This window comes from Mytilus californianus, unplaced genomic scaffold (genome assembly GCF_021869535.1).
Source record: "Mytilus californianus isolate M0D057914Y unplaced genomic scaffold, xbMytCali1.0.p SCAF_3, whole genome shotgun sequence".
NCBI classification, from domain to species: domain Eukaryota; kingdom Metazoa; phylum Mollusca; class Bivalvia; order Mytilida; family Mytilidae; genus Mytilus; species Mytilus californianus.
The window spans coordinates 92420124-92446229 of record NW_026262679.1 but is presented as its reverse complement, the minus strand read 5'-3'; the positions used below and the strand labels follow the sequence as shown (position 1 = coordinate 92446229).

General features: G+C 31.6%; 2 long non-coding RNA genes across 3 annotated transcripts; both read right to left on the bottom strand.

Annotated features, from left to right (window-relative positions):
- Positions 1 to 13218: 13218 nt before the first annotated feature.
- Positions 13219 to 14576, bottom strand: LOC127735459 (uncharacterized). The gene is made up of 3 exons (XR_007998424.1): positions 14496 to 14576; positions 14110 to 14173; positions 13219 to 13487 (listed from the first exon to the last, which is right to left on the bottom strand). It is a non-coding gene; the product is annotated as an uncharacterized LOC127735459 (long non-coding RNA).
- Positions 14577 to 17841: 3265 nt separating this feature from the next.
- On the bottom strand, positions 17842 to 22790 carry LOC127735461 (uncharacterized). 2 transcript variants are annotated; one of them, XR_007998427.1, is made up of 3 exons: positions 22734 to 22790; positions 18238 to 18287; positions 17842 to 18023 (listed from the first exon to the last, which is right to left on the bottom strand). It is a non-coding gene; the product is annotated as an uncharacterized LOC127735461 (long non-coding RNA). The 2 variants fall into 2 exon arrangements; XR_007998426.1 differs by lacking the exon at positions 22734 to 22790 and adding an exon at positions 18711 to 18815.
- Positions 22791 to 26106: the final 3316 nt, after the last annotated feature.

Below are 26106 nucleotides of genomic sequence, written 5' to 3'. Positions count from 1 at the left end.
TGCCGAAAGGAGTGAATTTAAAGCGTACATGAATAGGAAGCACGTATAAGAGGGTCTGGATGTGGTTTATATAATAGAGAATATTGGGCCAAATCTTCAGAAAAATGGACCCAACAAATAAAGAACATAGAATAATGGGATGCTTAAATAGAGTATAGAATGATGAGAATAAAAAGTATACAGAAATTGAGGAACAACCATCCAGACCCTCATATAACTATTTTAACTCTAAAGTTTTGTAAAATATGTAATTAGTAATATTCGACAATATTGAGCATCATCCCGGTTACACCCCATGATCATATTCAAGAACGTGAACAGTTGACGAACAAGTGTGTGAAAACGGGTGCAGTCAAGGCCCATATACAACCAGAATAGGTGTATTGAACCAATTACTTTCGACTGAAAACACAATTTGCAAACACCATATATAACGATTCGCGACAAGAGACCAAAACAGAAGAAGCAAACACGACGCCCGAGCCTTCGTGATATAGAGAAAACACATGCGTTCTTCGATTTGCAATATAAATATCCATTTAAATGATTTTTTAAAAATAAATGTAAATCAACATATAGTGCTGTCAACTAATCATAAAACCCTTTTTCGCCAAATCTCCAACGAGACCTATTTAAATTTATACAGGTCACGTTGGATATTTGGTGAAATAGGAATTGCTTTAATTTTATAGCAATTCCTAAACGTAAAAAATAACACATAAATAAGAATCGATAGATGCAATGGTCATATGTAGGATTTGTTATAACCGAGTTGCGACTCATATGAACTTGGCTAAAATTAAATTGTATGTAATTTTAGAAATACGTCCAGAAGTCCGGACAGCAACATTTTGGTTTCACACTATATCGTTTTTGAGGTAATGAAAGCTCAATATAACAACAGTTAGAAAATGGCAATAATGGTAAAAGTGATACTTTTTTCAGATCAAAAGGGAGGGGCGTACGCCCTTTAAGCACCGTTCTGAATCCGCCACTGCAAACTAGGTTTGAAAATGCCAAATAAGTGGGAAAAGTCGTCCGAATATTGAATTTGAGGATTCGTTTTGTGTTAAAATCTTGAAAACTATAAAAGATAGACAGAAACTTTTAACAGCCAAAATATCACCCAGATAAGATCTTATAATAAATATGCATGGCAAGAATCCGCGTCAGTCGAGCCATGTCCTTCAATGACGATTCATACCCATTTTGGGACTTCGCAAAAACTTTTAGTATAGATAAAGACTAGACAGAAAAAAATATGAGCACCAAAACAAGATCAGTACAAATAAATCCGCAGAACAGAAATAGACTGTTGACTCCTTATGAGAGTTTTTGCCCTTCAATGACGTATTTATCCATTTTATGTAGATATAGAGAAACTGTATACAGCAAAAATGACCAGTAAAATAAGATCTGCAACTGAAATTGACAATCGACTGTTTGCCATTAAATTGCAATTTTTCCTAATTTTGACCCTTTTTGCTATTTTTCATATAAAATTGAGAATGGAAATGGGGAATATGTCAAAGAGACAACAACCCGACCAAAGAGCAGATAACAGCCGAGGGCCACCAATAGGTCTTCAACGCAGCGAGAAAATCTCGCACCCAGAGGTGGTCCTCAGCTGTCCCCTTAATAAAACTTGAAGTTGTGTACTGGTTCAGTAAAAATGGACGTCACACTAAACTCCAAAACATATAAAGGAACTTAAATTAGAAAAACATACAAGACTAACAAATGCCAGAGGCTCCTGACTTGGGACAGGCGCAAAATTGCGGCGGGGTTAAACATGTTTTGTGAGATCTCAACCCTCCCCCTATACCTCTAGCCAATGTGGAATAAAGAAACACATAGCAATACGCACAGTAAAACTCAGTTTAAAAGAAGTCCGAGTCCGATGTCAGAATAGGTAACAAAAGAAACTAAGCAAAACTGTAATATCTAGAGAAAAAAACGTAATAGTAAAAGTGAAATGGAAATTAAGATTTTCTAAGAAGTCAACATGACAGAAAGTGTTATTACGCTTGAATAATAATGTTTGTCCATTTTTGTTGTTTTGGTAATTTTCCTGCAAACTATGAATAGAGAGAAACTGTCTTAATTAATTGACAATCGAATTCTTGTGGAAGTTACTAGGATTATTCTTGAAAGGTGTTTTTTAACCATTTTTCGCTCTTAACATGTTCTTGGATTAATTTGCACTTCTCATGAGTGCAAATTCGAACCACACTTTTTTTAACGGTAGAATCATCAAATTTGGCAATAATGTACCTCTGGGGATAGGTAAAACAATACAAAAAAAATGACAAAATCCTGTACGATATTATTTTCTCCCATAGGATTTTTTAAAATCCTACAGGATTTTCAGAAATCCTATAGGATAAAGTCATAATCCCATAGGATATTTTTTATATCCTACAGGATATTAAAATCCTATGGGATTTATAATCCCTTAGGAGAATAAAAATATCCTACAGGATATATTTTCTCCCTTAGGACTTAAAAAATCCCTTAGGAGAAATAAAAGCATTTCCTACAGGATATTTGTTTATCCTATAGGATATTTGTCTAATAAAATTATCCTGTGGGATAAAAGATATCCGATAGGATTAATAAAAATCCTAAGGGATTTCATTACAGAAAAAATATCCTATGGGATAAACAAAAATCCTAAGGGTTAAAAAAAATCCTAAGGGATTTCATTACAGAAAAAATATCCTATGGGATAAACAAAAATCCTAAGGGTTTAAAAAAATCCTAAGGGAGAAAAAAATCCTAAGGGAGAAAAAAATCCTAAGGGAGAATAAAACTCCTAGGGGAGATTAAACAAATCATAAGAGGGAAAAAGATCCTATGGGAGAAATAAATATCTTATGGGAGAAATAAATATCCTATGGGAGAAAGAAATATCCTATGGGAGAAAAGAAATCTATCTGAGAACAAAACCAAAGAAAAGAGAATAATTTTTATATGTTCTGGTACTAAGTAAAGGTATTATTTTATTTGACCAAATATCCCCAGATTTCATTGTTCAAGAAATGCAAATTTTACTACCAATGACACAAATTTCCGATAATTGTACTTCAAGCCTGGAGCTTGCATGTTTAGTGTTTAGTTATGTTTAGTATTGCCATGTGCGTAGTTTCTTCTGTTACCTATTCTAACATCGGACTCTGACTTCTTTTAAATTGAGTTTTTCCCCTGTTTTGTGCAGTGTGGTTGTTTATTCCTCATTTGCTGAACTAGTAAACATTATTGTTTAGGGACCAATAGAGGCCCGCCTCCATTTGTGGGATTTTCTCCCTGCGTTGAGGACCCATTTTGAACTCATCAGGGCACCTGTACTCAACCCTGTTGTTTTACTGAGACAAGACTGTGACACCATCTAAACCAGAACTTAATCTGTGAAAAAAATCAGAAGCAAATTCAAACAACACATGATGTTGAGGCAAAGAATACCACCAGCTCGTAATTGAAAGTAAGGGCAAGTCGGAAATATGCGTCAAACAGATCTTAAATACAGTCATACGTTTGCACTTATCTCTGTTGAGCTGCTATCCAAATATGAGTTAATTGACAGACAGACAGACAGACAGACAGACAGACAGGTAGAGTTTGTCGTTTCTATAATCATGTAATGATGATCTCAACATTTTTTAACAAGATTTCTTTTGAATATTTAGCATTTTTCAAATTTAATGTACATGTATAAATGGTTAAAAAGTAGTACTGTAAAACATGTGCAACACATGCTCATTTTACAATTACATAAAAAAAAATCTTTGAAAATCGTATATAAGTGGGTTTTTTTTTATTAAGTATAGGTAGCATTCCATGAAGTTTTATTTTAGGTGGAGATACCTGAATAGTTTTGCCAGTTACTATATTTCTTCGATTTTGTCCTCAATATGCATGTAGTATTTGCAACTGAACATTAACATTAACTAACAACAATAAATCCATCAACAGAATTTGATAATAACCCATATTTTTTTAACCTAAACCCTAGATGTTTTAAAAAGAGTGTGTTGTTCTCCTAGGTCTATGTGCATCTTCAACAACGGATACACCAACACGTTAGACTAGAATATTATTTATGACTAAAATCTCTTTTTCTTTTTTTTTTTAAATTACATTGCTAATAAATTTTTTTATTTCACAAAAATGTATGCACTTGTTGATCATTGGTTTATACAGATAGAAAGTTACAGAACTATAGATAGTCACAATTTAAAAATATATGTTGAAAATAAGAGAGAAAATAATCATATAAATTGCATATATTTCTGTACATAATAGGAACGGGGTAAATACACACGTGATTTAGTTTATGAATATAAATATAATAAATACACACATCTTATAGGAATAAAGTCTCACCAACTATAGCATTACATATATAATTGTCATTCTTGGTTGAAATAGTGGAATGAGTCATTTAAGAAATGTACATGTACGCTGTGATTAGTAGTAGTTATTCAACTTCCTAGAAAATGTGCTGCATAGCCGCAGTTGCATAATTTGTACACACCATAAATATTCCAGTCTATTTCTTTCATTTTTATATGTTAACTCAGAGACATATATATATATATCTGGTTAACAACGACAAATATTTCAATATTTGAATTTGCTGTGACTTACTGTTCATCTTTTTTCACGTTTTTTTTTAAATAAAAAGCATCGTTCCAAAGGGGAATTAAAAAAACCCACTTCTATCGAAATTTACAGATAAAAACGTAAATTTACAAATAGTTCCTGAATGTAATTTAAAAACTAAATGATTGTTTTAGTTATTAAAGTTGAGTAAGAATTTACAACATTTATCCCACCTAGGACACCTCTAAAAAGATGACTGATGATGCTTTACAATCGTGATAATTTCTGAGACATGGTACATTCTGTATAGGTAGGGCTTTACTTCGACATTTTCTGGTATTACAGCGGAGCTACATGTTTATTACCTGTATATGGTAAGGTACTCTCCAATGAAGTCTCACGTATATGTTCCAGACCATGTGAGTATTTGGACCGTACGCATACGGTCCGGACCGTATGCGTATACTCGTACGGTCCGATCATACGCGTACGGTCGGAACATATGAGTATACTCATACGGTCTAGGACGAACTCGACCATATATGTATTTGGACCATTATGGGTTAATTTTAGACAAACATTTATCAAATCTTTTATTGAGTTTTAAAAAATTAATATTATTACAATTAGATGAATAAAGTGAAATAGTGAACATTCAATCAATTGAAATTAGATATTTATTTAATTGTCTATCTGAATCCTAATGTGGCACTCTCACCCGGGGTGACACTTGCTGCCACAAGGAACGTCAGATATGTTTTACATTAACATGTTTTGTTCATGCATGTTCCTTTGCCAGCAAGAGAAAAGCTTGCTTGTTTTGCGGCAGTCGATGTAATGAAAATCCTTCTGTTTTCCAATGTGCAGTTTTCAATTTTGCGTGTCAAAAGTTCTATATCACCCATATCATAAGTTTACCATAAAAACACTTATAAGGATTTATTATTGTTTTTAAATCTTTTTTTTTATTCAACATCTATAGTTTAAATCTAAAGTATACATCGGTTAATTTAATGATAAGACATAGAAAATTGTTAAGTGTTTTTTCTTTAAGTAAAGAAAAATGTTTGTCCCTCCAAAAAATAGCTCCCCCCCCCCTCATAATTGGTCATTGCGTTAGTGGGGGCTAAATTTTGGAGACAGTGGCCAGACTGCCATAAACAACAGAAGACGAACAGCAAACAGTTGATACAACATTTGATATGTATGACAGACGACGACGGACACAAACTGGTTGTACTGAACAATTTCAACTACCACAAGATACCCTATGAATTTATTGACATACTTGAACTCGTTTAAGGAATATATTTCTGAACAATAACGAATTCAGCATGTTTACTGTACAGACACCAGACACCAAGTGATGGATAAAATTGTTGCTTTTATTGCTTATTTAATTTTTTATTGCAATATTTGATTGATTGTTGGTTGCTTAACGTCCAGTGGCAAATATTTCATGCATATTTGATTGATTGATTGTTGGTTGATTAACGTCCAGTGGCAAATATTTCATGCATATTCAGAACTAGAAGTCGTTTAAGAAATAGATTATGAAGTATTTAGTATTACAAAATTTAATGTTATAATTTTCTCATCATTTGGTAAAAGGATATTTTCTAAGCTGTTAAAATTTGTAAGAATCATAATTTTTTCTGACAAAATTATATCTTTTGCTCTAAATTAACACATACGATTCGGAAAATAATAAAAACACTGCAACTTAAGTCTCGGGAATTATTTGTATATTAAGGCTTTTGAGCATAGAATATCAAATTCAATTATTGCCGACATTATGGTTTCATGTGTTACAAATAAATAACCAATTAAAAAACAATAAGGTCTTTCCTAACGTAGTGGAAAGATTTGATTTTTGATGTTTGGTGTTTTAACGCCACTTTTAAGCACCGCTTTTGGGTTATTTCGTGGCGGCCAGTTTTTATTGGTGGAGGAAGCCGGAGTGCCCGGAGAAAACCACCGACCTTCGATAGGAAAACTGACAATCCTAGTCAATTAAGATTGCAGTCGAGTGCACCCGCATGAGCGGGGTTCGAACTCACAACCTCAGTGTTGACTGGCTAGTGATTACAGTAGTAACTACTTAGACCACTCGGCCACCGAGGCCCCGTAGTGGAAAGACCTTAATACTATACAATCATGACAAAAATTACTTTTTGATAAAACAAATGTCAACAGTTACAAAAATAAATAAGTACAGTATGAAGCCTCTGTAAACAAGTTTCAAACTTGTTGAAAACTAGTGGTTTTGATAAACCACAAGGACGCCACATGATTTTTTCAGTTTAATATAATCATAATTCGTAATAACTATGGAGCAAGTAATATAAAGTGGAAAAGCAAGCATTATGGTTTTTTTTTATAGTTATGCAAACTTTACTCATATTTCTTAGTGAAACCATTTTGTATATATACGCATCGTTGTCGGAATAAAAATAAAAATATATCTATTCTTTTTGTCTTGATACCTCTTTAATAAATAAACATTTTTACAAGCTGACGTACACCAAAGCCATGCACCTATAGCAAATAACTTTGTCAGAAGAGAAATAAAACAAATTAAAGCAAAATGATTTGTCCTTTTAATCATTGTAAATAACAAAACATTTGATTATACATATTTAGCACTAGTCTTTACAATTGTTAATTACTTAAAATAAAAAGATTATGATTGAATTTGTTCAATCAGTTGTTATGTGAGTTGGCTCGTGAATTTGTTTCATTTCTCCCTGATCAAAATATTTTTCTTCATTGTCGGGAATCAGAAATTGATAATATTTTTAAGAAACAAGTTCGGTGACACCATTTTTTTCTTTTTATTTTCTTAAAGCATACTATAAAACCTTTCTTATCATATTTTATTTTAAATTCTATCTCATAGATTTCTATTTATTCACAAAATTGTTTTTTCATGAACAATCTATGCAAATGTGTGCAATTTTGCACGACTTGTAGCTTGGAAAATAGTTACCCATACTATTTATTATATTTCTGAAAAAAAGCATAGTAAAATCTTCATTAAGGCAAAGATAAGAAAAATTCTATCTGAGGAAATATATACTGCTAATCCACCTTAAATAATTTTCAAGAGCATTTTACGGAATAACCATCATGTTTTAAGATAAAGAAAAATGCCCTAAAAATTTATAGTATACAGAAATTAAGGACGCCCATCCAGACCCTAATATATATGGCAAGCCGTTTAGGAATTTATTCCCTTTTTTTAATATTGATTTATATTAGAAAATCAGTTTTAATATTAAAAAATTATATATAATGACAGCAGTGCTTATTATCAATTATAAGAACTTAATTTGCAGAATAATTAGTGCAATACAGCATCATATTTTTCAACCGCTCGCTCAACATGGGAAGGAAGTGATGATGCCCCTAAACGTACAAATGAGGTTCACTAAAACCAAAGATATTGATGGAAATGGAACAAACTGGAAAGTGGTTTATTAATGTGATTTCACGGTCTTGCCAATCTCTTTGTATATATGTCTCTTGTAGAACAAGTATGGACACAACATTCAAGCTTGACACAGCTCTGAATTTGGATTGTTATTAAATATTTGACACAGCATAGGGTTCTGACACAGAATGAATGTGGTCTAAGAACTTAAAAATTTTTAATTTACCTATTCAAACCATATCATTATTATTTGCTTTTATATATAAATCAGAAATAACCAACTTAAATTGGAAAATTTTAAAGAAAAAAAAAGGAAAAAATTAAGGAAAAAAAAAAAAAGGAAAAAAAAATCCCCCCCCCCAAATTTTTTGAACCCCCTTATGATTCATCACCCCCAAACTCAATCCCAGCCTTCCCTTTGTGGTATGGTACCTTGCAGTACAATTTCAGAGAGATCAATACACTTGAACACAAGTTATTAGATATAGGAAGATGTGGTATGAGTGCCAATGAGACAACTCTCCATCCAAGTAACAATTTATAAAAGTAAACCATTATAGGTCAAGGTACGGCCTTCAACACGGAGCATTGGCTCACACCGAACAGCAAGCTATAAAGGGCCCCACAAATTACTAGTGTAAAACCATTCAAACGGGAAAACCAACGGTCTAATCTATATAAAAACGAGAAACGAGAAACACGTATGAACTACATCAACAGACAACTACTGTACATCAGATTCCTGACTTAGGACAGGTGCAAACATTTGCAGCGGGATTAAACGTTTTAATAGTACCAAACCTTCTCCTTTTTCTGAAACAATAGTAAAACATCCCAACATAGAAAGACACACTATAAAATATCATTTTTCTAGTTTCCAGACAATATTATTGTCTGGAAACAAGAAAAATGCTTGTTTTTTGGACCCTTTTTGGCCCCAAATTCCTAATCGTTTAGGGCAATTACCCCCCAAACTCAAACCCAGCTTTCCCTTTGTGATATGGAAACTTGTAGTACAATTTCATAAAGATCCATACACTTACACACAAGTTATTGTCCTGAAACTAGAAAAATGCTTGTTTTTTGTATCTTTTTGGCCCCTTATTCCTAAAATGTTGAGGCAATTGCCCCCAAAATCAATCCAAGCCTTCCCTTTGTGGTATGGTACCTTGCTGTACAATTTCAGAGAGATCCATACACTTGAACACAAGTTATTGTCTGTAAACGAAAAATGCTTATTTTTGGCCCCTTATTCCTAAACGTTTTGGACAATTACCCCCAAACTCAATTCCAGCTTTCCCTTTGTGATATGGAACCTTGAAGTACAATTTCAGAAAGATCCATACACTTACACACAAGTTATTGTCATGAAACTAGAAAAATGCTTGTTTTTTGCCCCCTAATTCCTAAAATTTTGAGGCAATTACCCCCAAAATCAATCCCAGCATTCCCTTTGTGATATGGAACCTTGTGGTACAATGTCAGAGAGATCCATACACTAACACACAAGTTATTGTCTGGAAGTTACAAAATGCTCATTTTTGGCCCCTAATTCCTTAACTGTTGGTACCATAACCCCCAAAATCAATCCCAACCTTCCTTTTGTGGTATTGAACCTTATGGTAAAATTTCATAGAGATCCATTCACTTAAACTAAAGTTATTGTGCGAAAACCAATGTGTCTTCTGACGACGACGACGCCAACATCATACCAATATACGACCTTTTGCGGTCGTATAAAAAATGAAAACACTGTAATTTTCATGCGTCGGAAGTTCTTTTCTGGAATAATCTTCTTAAAGAATGCTCAATGCTAAATATTTGAAAGCCAAAGCTGTATAAGAATCAAAACAGTTGAGCTATATCACCAAAATGGACCTAAAAATAAAAGCCAAATCCTTCTAAGGTCATCTTTGTCTCAGGGAGTTGAAACCTAATAGTTTCTTAATAATTTTATAATTTATAAACAGACAATTTAAGAAAGGTTTGTTATAAATCATGTCAATACTCAAGTATTGATTACTGATACCCTTAGGGGCTGGTAGTCCACATGCAGTGGTATCATTTTACTCTTGCTAACTGCTTTAATTATTGAAAGTCAAGCCAAAAAGTGCATTTTACCCTAGGCCTATGTTCTTTTTTAAGCATCAGTGGCCAAGTCTTTCTAAACTAGATACTCTAAGAAGCATTCAGATAAAGTCTGGTAAATTTGGCCTTCTAGTTTGACAGATTTTTTTTAATTTTAGGATGAAGGATGCTAAGTGTTGGTATTAAGCTACTTTTCAGCAGAAATTGTGTATTTTGTATGAAAATGAATGTTGTTTTTTTTTGTTCAACTGATACACAATACACAATCAATAGGCAATACACAATCTGTTCCTTGAACTGCTTTTCCAAATTAACATGTGACACAAGTCACACAACATACATGTACACACACTGGCCTCTAAAAACACTGCAAAGGATCTCATTTGTGTTGAGAGCACAATGTAGCACAAAAGTGAATAAAAAAACCACAAAGGACCTAAACGTGTTTTTATCCCATATGTATGCAGTGTGCGTCTTTTGAAATATTAACTTGAATCCATTCAAACAATTTCTACAAGTTCACAAGTTGTGGCTATCCCTTTTGTCTGGTTGATCAGAAATAAATTAGTCATAAACTAAACTTAACCGAATGACTGAAAAAATAAAATCATGTGAAATACCCTAATTTCAGAAACCTCTTTCCTGTCACTGGCATTTGCCGTCCAGATTTAAACTAGATTTAAGTGAAAAGATCTAATAATTGAGCAGATACACCTGCTTGCAGAAAAAAAAACAGTAACTTAATTACCAAAATTAAAAATGAATGTGACCAGTATTTTGTGTTTCATAAATTAAGTGTTAAAATCAAAAAAGCTTTTGTCAAAAATTACTTCATTATCATCTGGAAATAAGAAAGTTAAATGTTTAAGGTAACTTAGGGGCATAACTGTTGAACAGCTATTCTCAAAACCATCAAAATGGACCTTGAACAGTTTTTCGATGATCCATGATATTATGTACAATTTCAAAGGATTGGGTCAAGTGGTACTATAATTATCATCCAGAAATCAAAGAAATAACATTTTCAAAGGCAAGCCTCAAATCTTGAACAGTAATTGTGAAAAAAATCAAAATCTAACTTGACCTGTACTTTTATGGTCCATGACATTCTCAAATAAATTTCATTAACGAGTCTATTCATATAATATTACTATAACTTCTATCCCTTAAATATTTAGGCTTAAACAAAACTAACAATATATTCATGTAGCTGATAACCCAGACAGCTCGTCTAGACACCAGATTTTAATGATTTTTAAAACAATATCCATGTATACGAATTGTAAGCAGAACAAAAAATTTGCAAAAGCAAATTTACAGATCTAACATTGTTGGGCTGATGTTTAGACAGTTGTATATACAGAATGTACACAGCCATGTATCACCATCACTGCTGGTGATCCGATGGATAAATCTGTTGTAGAGTTCACTGGTTCAGACGTACTTACAAATTGTAAGCATATATACATAAAAGATAATCATAAAAATCATAATTGATGAAATGCTTCTATGCTGTATTTTAAGTAAAATACCAAATAATGACAAAATCTCTTATCAACAATCTCCCTGCCAGGAACAACCATGACAACCGACTAAAACGAGTGAACTTGGTCAAACTTCTTTAAAAACTGAATTTGTAGTGGGAAAATGTTGGAAACCTGAGTCCAAAACCTAATGCTCTGAAGACCGTCTCAGGAAGTATACTTTAGACAGTATAAAAAAATGTATAATTATTCAGAACAAAACAATTGATAAAATATAAATTATATCAAACTCAGCTAAAAAAAAAATTTAAAAAATTGTAAAAAGGAGCATAACTCTAGAAAAGTGACTCACTGCCCAAATTTGCAATTTTCCAACTGATAAAGGGGCAATACTCTTAAAAGTTAGTGCGGAAACAAAAATGGGACAAATGGAACAACAAGAGGACAGAAGGACGTAAAGGGTAACACTTAATGCCTCCTTTCCCTATGGCAGGGGCATAAAAAAAGGAAAAAATTCGGAAAAGATATATATCTAATTTTAACAATGGTGAAAGCCAAAATATACATTTCATTTTTTCTTTTATTTTAAGATTCTCCATTCTTAACTTCTGGAAGTGTTTTGACTAGACATGGACCATTATTAATATATCTAAAAGAGAAGGTCTTCAAATAAAAGTGGTCCATTTCAATTAATTTTCAAAGTACCAATTAAATCTAGCCACAGGGGAAAAAAAACAATGAATACAATCTGAACTATGAACTCAAAACAAAACTATACATACCAATAAACTGTTAACACAGAGATATGTCTCGCCTATTTGTTATTTTGATAATGCAAATGTTGAAATTAAAATAACAATACTTTTACATGCAAGTTATGAGATTACCCCCAGTTTTTGGTGGGGTTCGTGTTGCTTAGTCTTTAGTTTTCTATGTTGTGTCATCTGTACTATTATTTGTCTGTTTGTCTTTTTATTTTTGGCCATGGCGTTGTCAGTTTGTTTTTCGATCTATGAGTTTGACTGTCCCTCTGGTATCTTTCGTCCCTCTTTTATGCAAATATTCAAAGTCAATGAACCATGACTAAAGGTACAGGGCTAAACAATCTCCATGGAAATGAGATGTGCCAATGCTAATACAACTGCATACCAAATACCATTGACTTTTCATTAGTCATTCCCTTTAAAGAAACCTAAACACAAATATTAACTTGTAAACTAAGCAAAAGTTTCAAAGTCAATAGACCATGACTGAAGGGGCGGGGCCAAAAAATTTCATGGAAATGAGATATGCCAATGCTTATATTATTACAACTGCATACCAAATATCATTGACCTACCACTAGTGGTTCCCCATAAACTGACCTAATCACAAACTAATACATGAAAACTAAGCAAAGTTTCAAAGTCAATAAACCATGACTGAAGGGGCGGGGCCAAAATATCTTCATGGTAATGAGATGTGCCAATGCTAATTCAACTGCATACCAAATATCATTGATCTACCACTAGTGGTTCACCATAACCTAGACATAATCACAAACTAATACATTGTTGAAGCCGGAAACAGCATACCTATGTCTCGCTTTTTGACAAAAACCAGTTCAGTATCAATATGCATGACAAAACAATTGTCAAGAATGGACATGAGTAGAGCTACCTGAATATATCCTTTGGTTTTAATGGTAAAAAGAGAGATTTTAAAATTCAAAATAAGTTATCTATAACTTACAATCTTGTTGAAAATGGAGAATCTTTACACTATTTTTTTTTTGTAAAAAATTATAAACATTTTCTCAAACATACACAAAAATTGTCTGAATTACATTCTTTACTGGTACAGTCACCCAATCATTTTCATTCTGCCACAGATAAAGTTACCTGAAAAAGAAATATTCATTCTTAACATATCTGTCAAAACTATGTGAAAATAATTGAAACAATATTTAATGCAAAAGAATAATTAACTGGACATTACAATTATGATGCATATAACATTTCTTTACCTAGCTTTAAAGTGACTCGTGGACATAACTTTTAGACTACCAGTCTTTGTTGGCAAAAAAAGATGAAAAACAAGTCGTTGTTGGTGTCTATCATATTTTTTGTTTGTTTATTGTTTTATCCTATATCAAGTCATTGGTTTTCTCATATGAATTATTTCACATTTTCCATGTTGGGGCCTTATATAGCTTACAATACAGAATAGGTTTTGCTCATTGTTGAAGACCATTAAATGGCCTTCTATAGTTGCTAACATCCTTGTCATGTGGTTTCTGGTTGATTAATGTCTAATTGGCAATCATACTATATTTCTTAATTTCTATATAGTGGGATTAATTTAGATAAAAAAAACAGAGAAGATATCTAAAATTCAAATCTTTGACTTCCTTTCTTTGTTTCTTGATACCCCCTTCCAAATTATACATACACTTATAACATGAAAAATTCTAGTGACATGCTCTAAATTGAATAGTTCATAAATCTATGTACTGAATCTTACCATAAGTGTCAGCTCCAATGGCCATTCCCAACCTCAATCCTTACGGACAAGCTGTGATGTTAACCTGAAATGTAAAATGCCTCATCATCAAAAATTGTTTAAACTTATCATTGTTGGTATACTTATATATATTTAATATAAATACTAGTAGTCTATAAATGTGTAATAGATGTTGAGAACATGTGGATTAGACAGCTATCCAGCAACCCAGCAAACTTTTATGTAATTACATCAGATCCTAAAATTAACTTATATACTGGTACTGATAAATGAGAGAGAAGACCTGACCAACTCCTAAAAGCCTAGAGAGAATTTTCCAAAGAAATTTTATAATACATTTGGGTTTTTTTTTCTCTTCAAAACTGGAATAACATTCTTGTACTTACCTTCCTTTTAGATGTATTAGATCCCAAAGTCTTATTCCCAACACCATGAAAAACATGTCACAGAAAGAACCTAAAAAGGAATTAAAATGGATACATTATCATATATTTTATAAATCCATTTCTGTCAACATAAACATTGACTAAATCTTGTTTTGATTTCTTACTAAATGTTCACAATAGTATAACATCAACACCTAAGTTTGTAAAATTAAAAGGAAGTCAAAGAATAATGATTTGAATTTCAACTGCATTAAAATCTGCATATTTTACAGAGTTATCTCCCATTGAATTAACAAATCTTGGTGTTTATTGAATTTGTCTCCCCTTGGAAGTTCTATTCCAATCTCAGGATTAACTATTGCTATTTTAATAGAAAATCTTGTTAATATACTTGGTACATGTATCTTTAAATATTAAACTGGTAAAATAATTCTCGGTCCGGTAGCTAGATGTTTTCACTTTTAGTTTTCAGTTTTCTGACTTGGAAAATATGTTCTCACCCTTCACATGGCTACTGTTAGAAAAACATTAATAATGTCTAATACAGTTATTTTTTAATTATTTTTTTTTCTAATTATCCTGATAAGAATTCAACTGGCCAATGTACATGTAATGGTGTATAATATCATACCATAAGTCTTTGCAGGTATTTAAGTTGATTTCTTCTGTGTGTTTTTTCCCATTGAAATCAATAGTCAATACCATATTTTATTTCTTTAAGACAAACAATTACACACATAGGACATATAAAGACCATCAGAAATAATAAATACAGTATTGCAACCTATATATCTCCGTAAGAACTCTGTAATGGAAACAAATAATAAAGATTAGTGATGTTTGAAAAATTGTTGTCACTTCTATCAAAGCAGGCTCTCTTAAAAGCTTACAGAAGATTTAGCTTCATCTGTGATAAAAATAAAATATATAGAGTATAGAGTATATAGTATAGAGTTACGGAAATCTATATGCCACTCTCCCTGGTCTGTTAGCCATATTCAAGGTTGACGACTGAAACATCCTCTCTAAGCTGAATCAGCAAAAATCCAAAATTACAAATTAAACATCTGTGAGTGAACTCTGAAATGAAATATAAATATATATACAACTATACACATGCGGAACCATAGCTCTTAGGTCCTTATGATATTTATTGAGCATAGATGGTCCTCAAATCGTCAAAAATATCATAAAGACCTATTAAAGAGCTATGGTTCCGCAGCTACCTTACCATCAATTCTTTGAAGTAACCTACATAAAAAATAAATATATATACAACCATATACATGAAAATATATAAAATGAAATAGATCAATCAACCTTACTATAAGCTGCGGAACCATAGCTCTTAGGTCATTATGATATTTATTGAACATAGATGGTCCTCAAACAGTCAAAAAATATCATAAAGACCTAAGAGCTACAGTTCCGCAGCTACCTAACCATCAATTCTTTGAAGTAACCTATATAAAAAATAAATATATATACAACCATACACATGAAAATATATAAAATGAAATAGATCAACCAACCTTACTATTTAAGCTACAAACTGTAGCTCTTAGGTCCTTATGATATTTATTGAACATAGATGGTCCTCAAATAGTCAAAAAATGTCATAAAGACCTAAGAGCTACCATTCCGCATCTACCTTACCATCAATTCTTTGTAGTAACCTATATAAAAAAAAAATATATATACAACCATATACATGAAAATATATAAAATGAAATAGATCAATCAACCTTACTATTAGCAGCAGAACCATAGCTCTTAAGTCTTTATATTTATTGAACATAGATGGTCCTCAAATAGTAAAAAAATATCATAAAGACCTAAGAGCTACGGTTCCACAGCTACCTTACCATCAATTCTTTGAAGTAACCTATATAAAAAATAAATATATATACAACCATACACATGAAAATATATAAAATGAAATAGATCAACCAACCTTACTATTTAAGCTGCAAACTGTAGCTCTTAGGTCCTTATGATATTTATTGAACATAGATGGTCCTCAAATAGTAAAAAAATATCATAAAGACCTAAGAGCTACGGTTCCGCAGCTACCTTACCATCAATTCTTTGAAGTAACCTATATAAAAAATAAATATATATTCAACCATATACATGAAAAAATATAAAATGAAATAGATCAACCAACCTTACTATTTAAACTGCAAGCTGTAGCTCTTACTTCCTTATGATATTTATTGAACATAAATGGTCCTCAAATATTCAAAAAATATCATAAAGACCTAAGAGCTACGGTTCCGCAGCTACCTTACCATCAATTCTTTGAAGTAACCTATATAAAAAATAAATATATATACAACCATACACATGAAAATATATAAAATGAAATAGATCAACCAACCTTACTATTTAAGCTGCAAACTGTAGCTCTTAGGTCCTTATGATATTTATTGAACATAGATGGTCCTCAAATAGTCAAAAAATATCATAAAGACCTAAGAGCTACGGTTCCGCAGCTACCTTACCATCAATTCTTTGAAGTAACCTATATAAAATATAAATATATATACAACCATATACATAAAAATATATAAAATAAAATAGATCAATCAACCTTACTATCAGCAGCGGAAGCATAGCTCTTAGGTCCTTATAATTATTGAACATAGATGGTCCTCAAACAGTCAAAAAATATCATAAAGACCTAAGAGCTACGGTTCAGCAGCTACCTTACCATCAATTCTTTGAAGTAACCTATATAAAAAAATAAATATATATGCAACCATATACATGAAAATATATAAAATGATATAGATCAATCAACCTTACTATTAGCTGCGGAACCATAGCTCTTAGGTCCTTATGATATTTATTGAACATAGATGGTCCTCAAATAGTAAAAAAATATCATAAAGACCTAAGAGCTACAGTTCCGCAGCTACCTTACCATCAATTCTTTGAAGTAAACTATATGAAATATAAATATATACAACCATATTCATGAAAATATATAAAATGAAATAGATCAACCAACCTTACTATTTTAGCTGCGTAACCATAGCTCTTAGGTCCTTATGATATTTATTGAACAAAGATGGTCCTCAAATAGTCAAAAAATATAAAGGCCTAAGAGCTACGGTTCCGCAGCTACCTTACCATCAATTCTTTGAAGTAACCTATATAAAAAATAAATATATACAACCATATTCATGAAAATATATAAAATGAAATAGATCAATCAACTTTACTATTAGCTGCAGAACCATAACTCTTAGGTCCTTATGATATTTATTGAACATAGATGGTCCTCAAATAGTAAAAAAATATTATAAAGACTTAAGAGCTACGGTTCAGCAGCTACCTTACCATCAATTCTTTGAAGTAACCTATATAAAAAATAAATATATATACAACCATACACATGAAAATATATAAAATGAAATAGATCAACCAACCTTACTATTTAAGCTGCAAACTGTAGCTCTTAGGTCCTTATGATATTTATTGAACAAAGATGGTCCTCAAACAGTCAAAAAATATCATAAAGACCTAAGAGCTATGGTTCCGCAGCTACCTTACCATCAATTCTTTGAAGTAACCTATATGAAATATAAATATATACAACCATATTTATGAAAATATATAAAATGAAATAGATCAACCAACCTTACTATTAGCTGCGGAACCATAGCTCTTAGTCTTAGGTCCTTATGATATTTATTGAAGATAGATGGTCCTCAAACAGTCAAAAAATATCAGAGACCTAAGAGCTACGGTTCCGCAGCTACCTTACCATCAATTCTTTGAAGTAACCTATATGAAATATAAATATATACAACCATATTTATGAAAATATATAAAATGAAATAGATCAACCAACCTTACTATTAGCTGCGGAACCATAGCTCTTAGGTCCTTATGATATTTATTGAACATAGATGGTCCTCAAATAGTCAAAAAATATCATAAAGACCTAAGAGCTACTGTTCAGCAGCTACCTTACCATCAATTCTTTGAAGTTACCTATATAAAAAATAAATATATATACAACCATATACATGAAAATATATAAACTGAAATAGATCAACCAACCTTACTATTTAAGCTGCAAACTGTAGCTCTTAGGTCCTTATGATATTTATTGAACATAGATGGTCCTCAAACAGTAAAAAAATATCATAAAGACCTAAGAGCTATGGTTCCCTAGCTACCTTACCATCAATTCTTTGAAGTAACCTATATGAAATATAAATATATACAACCATATTCATGAAAATATATAAAATGAAATAGATCAACCAACCTTACTATTAGCTGCGGAACCATAGCTCTTAGGTCCTTATGATATTTATTGAACATAAATGGTCCTCAAATAGTAAAAAAATATCATAAAGACCTAAGAGCTACGGTTCAGCAGCTACCTTACCTTCAATTCTTTGAAGTAACCTATATAAAAAATAAATATATATACAACCATACACATGAAAATATATAAAATGAAATAGATCAACCAACCTTACTATTTAAGCTGCAAACTGTAGCTCTTAGGTCCTTATGATATTTATTGAACATAGATGGTCCTCAAATAGTCAAAAAATATCATAAAGACTTAAGAGCTACGGTTCCACTGCTACCTTACCATCAATTCTTTGAAGTAACCTATATAAAAAATAAATATATATACAACTATATACATGAAATTATATAAAATGAAATAGATCAACCAACCTTACTATTTAAGCTGGAAACTGTAGCTCTTAGGTCATTATGATAATTATTGAACATGTGTCCTTAAATAGTCAAAAAATATCATAAAGACTTAAGAGCTATGGTTCCACAGCTACCTTACCATCAATTCTTTGAAGTAACCTATATAAAAAATAAATATATATACAACCATACACATGAAAATATATAAAATGAAATAGATCAACCAACCTTACTATTAGCTGCGGAACCATAGCTCTTAGGTCCTTATGATATTTATTGAACATAGATGGTCCTCAAATAGTCAAAAAATATCATCAAGACCTAAGAGCTACTGTTCCACAGCTACCTTACCATCAATTCTTTGAAGTAACCTATATAAAAAATAAATATATATACAACCATACACATGAAAATATATAAAATGAAATAGATCAACCAACCTTACTATTTATAGCTAAGGAACCATAGCTCTTAGGTCCTTATGATATTTATTGAACATAGATGGTCCAGAAATAGTCAAAAAATTTCATAAAGATCTAAGAGCTACGGTTCTGCAGCTACCTTACCATCAATTCTTTGAAGTAACCTATATAAAAAATAAATATATATACAACCATATACATGAAAATATATAAAATGAAATAGATCAACTAACCTTACTATCAGCAGCGGAAGCATAGCTCTTAGGTCCTTATAATTATTGAACATAGATGGTCCTCAAACAGTCAAAAAATATCATAAAGACCTAAGAGCTAAGGTTCCGCAGCTACCTTACCATCAATTCTTTGAAATAACCTATATAAAAAATAAATATATATACAACCATACACATGAAAATATATAAAATGAAATAGATCAACCAACCTTACTATTAAAGCTGCAAACTGTAGCTCTTAGGTCCTTATGATATTTATTGACCATAGATGGTCCTCAAATAGTAAAAAAATATCATAAAGACCTAAGAGCTACAGTTACGCAGCTACCTTACCATCAATTCTTTGAAGTAACCTATATAAAAAATAAATATATACAACCATATTCATGAAAATATATAAAATGAAATAGATCAATCAACCTTTCTATTAGCTGCAGAACCATAGCTCTTAGGTCCTTATGATATTTATTGAACATAGATGGTCCTCAAACAGTCAAAAAATACCATAGAGACCTAAGAGCTACGGTTTTGCAGCTACCTTACCATCAATTCTTTGAAGTAACCTATATGAAATATAAATATATACAACCATATTCATGAAAATATATATAAAATGAAATAGATCAACCAACATTACTATTAGCAGCTGAACCATAGCTCTTAGGTCCTTATGATATTTATTGAACATAGATGGTCCTCAAATAGTCAAAAAACATCATAAAGACCTAAGAACTACGGTTCAGCAGCTACCTTACCATCAATTCTTTGAAGTAACCTATATAAAAAATAAATATATATACAACCATATACATAAAAATATATAAAATAAAATAGATCAATCAACCTTACTATCAGCAGCGGAAGCATAGCTCTTAGGTCCTTATAATTATTGAACATAGATGGTCCTCAAACAGTCAAAAAATATCATTAAGACCTAAGAGCTACGGTTCCGCAGCTACCTTACCATCAATTCTTTGAAGTAACCTATATAAAAAATAAATATATATACAACCATACACATGAAAATATATAAAATGAAATAGATCAACCAACCTTACTATTTAAGCTGCAAACTGTAGCTCTTAGGTCCTTATGATATTTATTGAACATAGATGGTCCCGAAATAGTCAAAAAATAGCATAAAGACCTAAGAGCTATGGTTCCGCAGCTACCTTACCATCAATTCTTTGAAGTAACCTATATAAAAAATAAATATATATACAACTATATACATGAAAATATATAAAATGAAATAGATCAACCAACCTTACTATTTAAGCTGCAAACTGTAGCTCTTAGCTCCTTATGATATTTATTGAACATGTGTCCTTAAATAGTCAAAAAATATCATAAAGACCTAAGAGCTACGGTTCCACAGCTACCTTACCATCAATTCTTTGAAGTAACCTATATAAAAAATAAATATATATACAACCATACACATGAAAATATATAAAATGAAATAGATCAACCAACCTTACTATTTAAGCTGCAAACTGTAGCTCTTAGGTCCTTATGATATTTATTGAACATAGATGGTCCTCAAATAGTCAAAAAATATCATAAAGACCTATGAGCTACGGTTCCACAGCTACCTTACCATCAATTCTTTGAAGTAACCTATATAAAAAATAAATATATATACAACCATACACATGAAAAAATATAAAATGAAATAGATCAACCAACCTTACTATTTAAGCTGCAAACTGTAGCTCTTAGGTCCTTATGATATTTATTGAACATGTGTCCTTAAATAGTCAAAAAATATCATAAAGACCTAAGAGCTACGGTTCCACAGCTACCTTACCATTAATTCTTTGAAGTAACCCATATAAAAAATAAATATATATACAACCATACACATGAAAATATATAAAATGAAATAGATCAACCAACCTTACTATTTAAGCTGCAAACTGTAGCTCTTAGGTCCTTATGATATTTATTGAACATAGATGGTCCTCAAATAGTAAAAAAATATCATAAAGACCTAAGAGCTACGGTTCCGCAGCTACCTTACCATCAATTCTTTGAAGTAACCTATATAAAAAATAAATATATATACAACCATATACATGAAAAAATATAAAATGAAATAGATCAACCAACCTTACTATTTAAGCTGCAAACTGTAGCTCTTAGGTCCTTATGATATTTATTGAACATAGATGGTCCTCAAATATTCAAAAAATATCATAAAGACCTAAGAGCTACGGCTCCGCAGCTACCTTACCATCAATTCTTTGAAGTAACCTATATAAAAAATAAATATATATACAACCATATACATGAAAATATATAAAATGAAATAGATCAACCAACCTTACTATTTAAGCTGCAAACTGTAGCTCTTAGGTCCTTATGATATTTATTGAACATAGATGGTCCTAAAATAGTCAAAAAATATCAAATAGACCTAAGAGCTACGGTTCAGCAGCTACCTTACCATCAATTCTTTGAAGTAACCTATATAAAAAATAAATATATATACAACCATACACATGAAAAAATATAAAATGAAATAGATCAACCAACCTGACTATTTATAGCTGCGGAACCATAGCTCTTAGGTCCTTATGATATTTATTGAACATAGATGGTCCTCAAATAGTCAAAAAAATATCATAAAGACCTAAGAGCTACGGTTCCACAGCTACCTTACCATCAATTCTTTGAAGTAACCTATATAAAAAATAAATATATATACAACCATTTACATGAAAAAATATAAAATGAAATAGATCAATCAACCTTACTATTAGCTGCGGAACCATAGCTCGTAGGTCCTTATATTTATTGAACATAGATGGTCCTCAAACCGTCAAAAAATATCATAAAGACCTAAGAGCTACGGTTCCACAGCTACCTTACCATCAATTCTTTGAAGTAACCTATATGAAATATAAATATATACAACCATATTCATGAAAATATATAAAATGAAATAGATCAATCAACCTTACTATTAGCAGCGGAACCATAGCTCTTAGGTCCTATGATATTTATTGAACATAGATGGTCCTCAAACAGTCAAAAAATATCATAAAGACCTTAGAGCTACGGTTCCACAGCTACCTTACCATCAATTCTTTGAAGTAACCTATATAAAAAATTAATATATATACAACCATACACATGAAAATATATAAAATGAAATAGATCAACCAACCTTACTATTTAAGCTGCAAACTGTAGCTCTTAGGTCCTTATGATATTTATTGAACATATGTCCTCAAATAGTCAAAAAATATCATAAAGACCTAAGAGCTACGGTTCGGCAGCTTCCTTACCATCAATTCTTTGAAGTAACCTATATATAAAATAAATATATATACAACCATACACATGAAAATATATAAAATGAAATAGATCAACCAACCTTACTATTTAAGCTGCATACTGTAGCTCTTAGGTCCTTATGATATTTATTGAATATAGATGGTCCTCAAATGGTCAAAAAATATCATAAAGACCTAAGAGCTACGGTTCCGCAGCTACCTTACCATCAATTCTTTGAAGTAACCTATATAAAATATAAATATATATACAACCATATACATGAAAATATATAAAATGAAATAGATCAACCAACTTTACTATTTAAGCTGCAAACTGTAGCTCTTAGGTCCTTATGATATTTATTGAATATAGATGGTCCTCAAATAGTCAAAAAATATCATAAAGACCTAAGAGCTACGGTTCCGCATCTACCGTACCATCAATTCTTTGAAGTAACCTATATAAAATATAAATATATATACAACCATATACATGAAAATATATAAAATGAAATAGATCAACCAACGTTACTATCAATTCTTTACTTAGGGAAGGTTTGACATTTTTTTTTAAAAGTGTTAAACCCATCCATTTGCTCATGTGCTTGTCAGAATTTGGTGTTCATATAAGTTCTTTGTTTTTTTCTGTTCATTTTATTCACGACTCTTTTAGCCTTGAATCAAATTTACACGTTATGGCTATTTGTCCGCCATTAATGGACATCACAAAGGTTCACATAAATTTTGACGCAATAGAAAATATCTGATGCCACAATGGAAAAGATGTCTGACGCCACAATGGAAAAGATGTATGACGTCAATAGTTCAAAAGGTGGAGATTCTCGGGTCAAGGGGGCAGATTTGCAAATTATAAGCTATAAGGTCTATTGTATATACATCGGACTATAGTTGATGATCTCTATTATGTCTTTGGCTATTCATTTTCATTGGGATGGTGCCTCATTGATGTATACCCTGCATTCCTTTTTTTAATAAAAAGCATAGGTACTTGCATAGGGACAGGACAATTTTTTTTCAACCCTCCCCCTTTTTTCCAGAATCGTTTTTTTATATATTATATAGAGAGAAGGACAGTATCTCACTTCGTAACTCATCACCTATCTTCCTACATAAATTCTTTGAGGAATCCCAAGTCTAATTCATTTAATATCCTTCCGGTCAGTAGGCATAATTTTTTTCCAGCTATCATTTTTCGTTTTAAGCAGGAACACTTTTAATGAAATTCAACGTCTGTCGGCAAAACGGATCAATTTTGTTCATCTTATTTTGATTCTTAAATAACAGAAGTATGATTGTATGGGCGACAACTCTTAATTCCACACCAACTCTGGTTCCCTGAAACAAATGTCTTGAATGTTATTGTACAGCACGATAAGGTACTTGAGTTCACCATATTAGTATAAAGTATAAATAGACACGAGCACGTTTACGGTTTATTTATACTTCATACTGTTATGATGAACTCTTGTACCTTATTGTGCTGTACAATAACAATCGGAACATTTGTTCAGGGAACCGGACTTGGTGCAGAATTAGAGTTGTCGCCCATACAATACTTCAGTTATTTAAGAATCAAAATACGACGACACAAAGAACAAAATTGATTCGTTCTGCAGACATTCCAACTTCAAATTTCAGTAAAAGTGCCTACTGCTTAAAATGAGGAATGATAACAGAAAAGAGTCATGCCCACTGACCTGAAGGATATTTAATATTTTAAGAATTAGACTAGGGATTCCTCAAAGAATTCAAGTTGGAAAATAGGTGATGAGGTACGAGGTGAGATACCTTCTCTCTATATAATATATATCAGTGACCGCTATGGATAGTAAACTTGAAATTGATAAAAAAAAATAGCAACTACAAGTTATTTTTAGTATATTTATGTTCATACAACAGAAAAACGTAAAAATAATTGAAATTAATAGAAAACAAAAAAATGAGAGATTCTGGAAAAAAGGGGGAGGGCTAAAAAAAATTGTCCCGTCCCCAAGTACCTAATAGGTAAATAGACTCCAAGAAAAAAATTATAGTACCCTATTGCATAATTTTTAACCAACAAAAAAATACTCACCACATATAATTATAGATGAGGTTCTTACCATACCCTTTGGTAACTACAAAGATAGCTGTTTTACTGTACACATTGCTTGCTCTTCAAGGTCACTGAATACTGTTCTGCTCTGTTCAGTTGTTGGATTCCTCTAAAATATCAGATAAGTATAAAATATTTGAAAGGATGGAAACTTAAAACTTTATTTTATTTATAGTTCTTTATAAAATGTTTATTCAATCTAAGACATTCATATAAAAATAAGGAGATGTGGTATGATGAGACAACTATCCACCAAAGTTCAAATGAAGTAGATGTAAGTCATTATAGGCATTTGTACGGCCTTCAACAATGAGATAAACCTAAATCATATGGTCGGGTTTAAAAGGCCCTAAGACACTAAAAATATGAAACAATTCAATTGAGAAAACTAACAGCCTAATTTATAACAAAACAGTTTACATAAAAACAAATATGACAAAAATGAACCAAGGACAACCACTGAACTTTCAGGCTCCTGACTTGTGACAGGCACATAAAGAATGAAATGTGTCGGGGTTAACATGTTTGTAAGTGTTCAACACTCCCCCTAACCTGGGACAGAGGTGTAACAGTACAACATAAGAACAAACTATAAAAATCAGTTGAAAAAGGCTTTACCCATCAGATGGATACAAATAGAAATACATCTAACAAAACACAAAGTAGGCGTAAACGGGTACTTATACATCCCAAAAACAAAAAGACACAAAGTACAGATCTGAGAGTACTCGCAGTTACTGACAGCTAGTTCAAAGCCAATAACAACTAATAAAAAACATATCATAGGGAACATGTGTACTAAGTTTCAAGTTGATTGGACTTCAACTTCATCAAAATCTACCTTGACCAAAAACTTTAACCTAAAAACTT